Source organism: Sciurus vulgaris (genome assembly GCF_902686455.1).
Source record: "Sciurus vulgaris genome assembly, chromosome: 19".
NCBI lineage: Eukaryota > Metazoa > Chordata > Mammalia > Rodentia > Sciuridae > Sciurus > Sciurus vulgaris.
In genome coordinates this window covers 12,681,697-12,688,253 of record NC_136480.1, presented here as the reverse complement: position 1 = coordinate 12,688,253, position 6,557 = coordinate 12,681,697, and positions in this window count along the sequence as shown.

Sequence of the window (6,557 nt, the reverse complement as noted above, 5' to 3'; positions counted from 1 at the left end):
CAGCTGGTGGGGCATTGCTATCTCTTTTCACACATGGTTCCACCCTGAATGGGTGAACCACAGGGTGACGTTTTATTTCCTTCCAGGAACCCTAAATGCACTGAATATTGCCTTCTGCCCTTGTGTAGTCAGGTTTTCTGAGCCCTGTCTCAACTCAGAAAATGCTAGTTTATATTTTATCTTAAGTGGAACCTTCTAAGACACAAGTTTGCTGTCTTCAGTGAAAAGTGTTACCTTAGAGACCCTGTACTTTCTATTAGGAAGAGTGAGAAATAGACTGTATTTCCTATCTGGAAACTCCTGACTGCCTCACATGACTATGGTAGCACATTCACTGGTAGCTGAATAGTGTGTAATTTGACGTTTTGTTGATTCAGTTTAACAAATACCTCCTGCTCCGTTTATAGTATACTCTCTTACTCCCCCAAACACCTATTTACACACTTGCCTCTCTTGGACTTTTGGATTTCTTTAATATCCATGCTCCTTATATTTAAATTAAAAAAAAAAAAAAGAAAGAAAGAAAAAAAAAAAAACAAAAACCTCTACTACAGAATAGAACCTCATCAAGAGAATCCAAACAGAAGAGAATTAGCAAAAAATAAATAAATAAATAAAAACTCCACTAGCAAAGTAGCGAAGTTTATCTTCAACTTTCTTTTCAAATGCTGAGAGTTTCCAGTATTAGATTCAACCATTAAGGAAATTGATGCATTTATTATGTGGGAAACTGACTGTGGATAGCCCTCTTACTTCTCTGAGAAGACTCAGAAACTGAAAAGGCACAAATCAATAATGCAATTAATAAGCACAGTTTTCCTTTAAGAGATTGCAAAAGAATGAGTCTTAACACCTGACATTTCTCCAAAGAAGAGTGGTCCGATTAAATCTTTGGAGATGCTGCATCTGACAAGAAGACAAATTCTCCTGCCCCAATATGTTTCTGGAAAGAAAGAATAATTTTTATTTTCCTTCTTCTTTTCTAAGCCAACAAATAGCTCTTTCTAGCTGAGAAACTAACCATAAGCATATTCCACTGTGATCCTCAGGAATAATAAATGTGTGTGTTTATGTGTGTGTGGGTGGGGGGGATATCTATCTATCTATCTATCTATCTATCTATCTATCTATCTATCTATCTATCTATATATATATATATATAGAGAGAGAGAGAGAGAGAGATTTGCACAGATTTGCATAGAGGTTATTCTAGTTGAAGGTGGAGACCCTAGAAAACATAATGGAATTTTATAGATATGATCCTAAAAGCACTTATGAAAAGCTTTTTGCCACCTGCTTGTATTAGTTATAATTCCTGTAAACTCCAAGTAAGAGAGATGAAAGAAGGAACTTGCCCACTCACATAACTGAAAACCTGCAGATGGAACAGACATCAGGCACCACTAGACCAAGGGCTCAAATGGATAACAAGGGCTCAGCTCCACCTCAGCCTCTATTGGGTTCATGATGGCAGGGTGCCAGGATGACTCACAGCTTGAACTTCACATCTTTGATTTGAACCTAGTGACAGATGCCAGCTTCTTACAATTTAAAAGCCCAGGGTTAGCTCTGATGCTTTCTGACCTTGAGCATTGTGCCAGTCTCTGAAGGAAGTCACACATATGGTGGGAATGATGTGATTAGCTTATATCTAGTTTTCATGCCTCACCTTTGGAAGAAGAGGGTGGGACCTTCCTGAAACTGATGGACTAAGAATAAGGTGTGGGTGGTTCTCCAGAGTGAAATCTTATTTTTTAAAAAAACAGAAACCATTTGAATAGATTCTTGATAACCCCAAATCAGCAGGCATCTATTTAATTACCTCACATGTATTTTACAAAAACTGCTTTATTTAATCTTTACGAACACCCTATAAAAGGATATGTCAGTTTTCTCTGTGTCACAGATAGGAGAGCAGAAATGAAGATGTTAAAGTCACTTCTGAGGGTTGTGGCTGTTGGTTTGGATCTTTGTGCAACCCATGAAATGCTCGTGTCAGGCAGCGCGAGAATGTTCAGAAGTGAAATTATTAGATTGCAAAAGCAGTGATCTAATCAATGGATTAATCCATCTGATGGAGTACTCTATTTCAGGGATTAATGATTTGAACAGACTACTGGATGAGGCAGGTGAGGTTTGAATGGAGGAAGTGGGTCACGAGGGCTGTGGCTTTAAAGACTATATCTTGTCCCTGGCTCATCTCTCCCTACCCTTCCACCCTCCCTGCCCCGCTCTCCTTCCTCGCTTTCATGAGCTGAACTGCTTTCCTCTACCACATCCTTCTGCCATAATGTTCAGCCCTGACCTTGGGCCCAGAGTGATAGAGTCAGCCAACCATGGATTAAACCTCTAACACCATCAGCCCCAAATAAGCTTTTCCTCCTCTAAGTTGTTCAGGTAATTTGGTCACAGTGACAAAAACTGACTATCACCATGGCAGAACTGACCTTTAAACCTTGGACTTTCTGACCGCCAGGTCTTAACCTGTACATCTTCTCTTTATGCCTCACTGGAGGAAAAGCCCATCCCAGCGTAATGTGTGATGACAGCAGGGAACCTGTGGTACCTTAGAACAGTACTGGCAAGTGTTGGAGTCAGACTTCTGGAGAGCAGAGTCTTCAGAACCAAGGACCACAGAGCTCGACGTGGGACAGTAGTGCTAGTTTTAGTGCAATTAAAATTAAAAATAATCTCAGTCCCTTTCATACTACAATAAGATAATGCCACAGACTGGGTAATTTACAATATTTTGGCTCACAGTTGTAAAGGATGAAAGACTAGGACCAGGGGTCGGCATGTGGACAGTGTCTTCTTGCTGCTTCATCCCATGGTAGAAGGCAGGAGTGAGAGAGAGGAAAAAGGGGTCAAACCCTCTTTTTATGGTATGCCCACTGCTGTGTTAATGGCAGTAATCCATTCACTCTGGCCTGGTCACCTTAGAACCCACTGCCCAACACATAGGGAATTGAGTTTCCAACACATGCTTTTTAGGGACACAATCAAAGCATAGAAATATTCGTTGGCTCAAGGCATTAATGATTCTGTGTGGAGCCTTTATCCTCACACAAAGGGCAACTCGTAGATGAGACTTATTGCTTCCAGGCTAGGAGTGGGCAAATACAACACTCAGAGTATCTGTGCACCCCTCTCCAATGTTTAGGACCTTGACTCCACCATGGCCTTCTGATCCACATGGGAAGAGTGTTTGCAACATGGCTCAGAGGACCTTTTGGTAACTTTTAGGATGAATTAAAATTTTTTTTAAATTTAAATGAGCATCAGATTACACTAAATCACATTTACTAAATGGTAAGAATGTAAACCTCCTGCATGCTCCATCTGAGCACCCAAAGCACACCCTGCTATCCACACTGTCCTCACTTTGATGTTCCCTTGTCTTCATTAGCATGCTTCATTTTCCATCACTTTAGTGCCCAGGAAATGGGCACTTGTTTATTACCAGAGCTTCCCAGAGGACCCAGCATCTCTTCCATGGAACTCAACAGCATTTGGCACCCTAAAATTGAATTCCTCAAAATATTCATCTTGCCCCATCCTCTGCCATCTTGAACTGCTATATCATGACTCTTACATAATCCCAGTCCATTCTCTGCCTTGAAAGAGTCACCATAAAGTTCAAATTTCCAGTAAATCTTCACAGTACCTTGCCCCTCTGACACAGCCAGAACTTCGTGCTGTAGTTTGTTCCAGCTGTAAATTGTGGCGTCCTCCGCAATCTAGTGGTCATCCAGTATGAGTGATGTTTGATGAATTCAAACTCTTGTCCCAAATAAATAGTAGGAAATAGAAGCATGTAGTGGCAATTTGGAGATGGAAAGGATGATAAGAGAAAAAACTGAAAGAGGTGCTTGATCTGAGGTGACACTCAGGGACAGTGCAAACTGTTCTGTAGGCATAGGTCAAAGTGCTTTGGAGTAGCACTAGAAATTGATCAGTCAGAGGCAGTTATTAGAAAATCAAAGAGAAGGTAGATCCTGGAATGTCGAGACACAGTTCAATGGACCTACCTCCTTTTATCTTTGTTTGCAGGACCTGAGAGGTAGTGTAGGCTTACTTATTTGCTGAGGAGTAGGGTGGGGAGGGGAGAGAAAAGGAGGGGGAAGGAGAAAAACATGAATTCAAAGTGTATCAATACTTGATATCCAGAGCCAACTTCCAATCATTAAAACATGGTCCACAGTGTGAAGTTAATTCTTCAGATTAATTTGGCATCTACTTAATTGATTAGTTTTAAGAAATCAGTTATAATAAGGAAATAGGGAGATATGAATAGGTATTGACATTCAGTAGTCAGGTTTTTAGACCTGGAAATGGAGAGGAAAGATGTGCTGGAAGTACTACAGAATGTCAGAGGGAGAATAGAGAAAAACAAATTGTTGGATTCTGGTTAATTTCTTGGATGTACCTGAACCAAAAGCAAAATCTAGAGGCAGAGGGCTGAGCTCAGTGGTGAAAGCATAGGCAAGCCCTGGTTTCAAATCCCCAAAACAAAAAACAAACAAACAAAAAAAGCAAAGAAGAAAAAAAAAAGAACAGCAAAACAAAATGTAATCATATGAAAGTGCTTCTTGGTGGGTAAGGCAAGTGTTAACTTTCTGAAACAAAACAAAAACAAACAGAAAACGACAAAGAAAGGAAAAAAGAATGTATGCTTACCTAAAATGGGCTGACTCGCTGCACAATCCCTTGCGAACACTGGATAGTTCCCAAGTTTTTGCTCTGCTGGTCCAGCAGAACCTGAGAAGGACCAAGCCAAGCCAAATTACATTAAGTAAACTGCCACTCAGAAGCAAATTATTATTTTTCATTGTTTAGTTTTTATTAGTGCATTGTAGTTATACATAGTATTGGGATTCATTTTGATATAGTCTTACAAGCATGGAAAATAATTTGTTCCACTTCATTCCCCAGTATTTCCCTCTCCCTCTCCTTCCACTTCCCCCAATTTCTTTCCTGTACTCTACTGGTCTTCCTTTTATTATTTACATTATTTTTTAATTAGTGAGAAGCAAATTATTAATTATCAGACAAAATTGACATTTTCTGGTGCCTAGAAAATCTATATTTTGTTTTACTGAAACTCTCTCTCCTCTCTCCTCTCTCTCTCTCTGTACTTGAACTTCATGAGGCCCATGACTTACGTGGTCTCAACATATAGGCCAAAGGTAAGCAAACTGCAACCTAATAGCTGTCTGATGAGATGCCTGTTTTTGTAAATAAGAGTTGTTTTGTTGTTCTTGTCATTGTTGTTTTTTGACACCAGGAGTTGAACCCAGGAGTGCTTAATCACCAAGTCACATCCCCAGCCCTTTTAAATTTTTACTTCTAGATAGGGTCTCACTGAGTTACTCAAGCAAGGCCTTGCTAAGTTGCTGAGGCTGACTTTGATTTGTGATCCTCCTGCCTCAGCTTATTGAGCCTCTGGGATTACAGGCATGCACCACTGTGCCCAACTATAAACAAGAGTTTTATTAGAACTGAGCTATGTCCATTTATTTGCTTATTTTCTGTGGCTGCTTTTGAGCTACAAAGGCAGAGTTAGCTAATTGTAACAGAGACCATATAGCTTAATAAGCCTAAAATAATTACTAACTATTCCTTTACAGTAAATGTTTTCCCTTTCTTCCTCCCTCTCTCCCTCCCTCCCTCCCTTCCTTCCTTCCTTCCTTCCTTCCTCCCTCCCTTCCTTTCTTCCTTCCTTCCTTCCTTCCTTCCTTCCTTCCTTCCTTCCTCCCTCCCTCCCTCCCTCCCTCCCTCCTTCCTCCTTCCTTCCTTCCTTCCTTCCTTCCTCCCTCCCTCCCTCCCTCCCTCCCTCCTTCCTTCCTCCTTCCTTCCTTCCTTCCTTCCTTCCTTCCTTCCTTCCTTCCTTCCTCCTTCCTTCCTCCCTTCCTCCTTCCTTCCTTCCTTCCTTCCTTCCTCCTTCCTTCCTCCTTCCTTCCTTCCTTCCTCCTTCCTTCCTTCCTTCCTTCCTTCCTCCTTCCTTCCTTCCTTCCTCCCTCCCTTCCTTCCTCCCTCCCTCCCTCCCTCCTTCCTTCCTTCCTCCTTCCTTCCTTCCTTCCTCCTTCCTTCCTCCTTCCTTCCTTCCTTCCTTCCTTCCTTCCTTCCTTCCTTCCTTCCTCCCTCCCTCCCTCCCTCCCTCCCTTCCTTCCTTCCTTCCTTCCTTCCTCCCTCCCTTCCTTTCTTCCTTCCTTCCTCCTTCCTCCTTCCTTCCTTCCTTCCTTCCTTCCTCCTTCCTTCCTCCTTCCTTCCTTCCTTCCTCCTTCCTTCCTTCCTTCCTCCTTCCTTCCTTCCTTCCTCCTTCCTTCCTCCTTCCTTCCTCCCTTCCTCCTTCCTTCCTTCCTCCTTCCTTCCTTCCTTCCTCCTTCCTTCCTCCTTCCTTCCTCCCTTCCTCCTTCCTTCCTTCCTTCCTTCCTCCTTCCTTCCTTCCTTCCTCCCTCCCTTCCTTCCTCCCTCCCTCCCTCCCTCCCTCCTTCCTTCCTTCCTTCCTCCTTCCTTCCTTCCTTCCTCCTTCCTTCCTCCTTCCTTCCTTCCTTCCT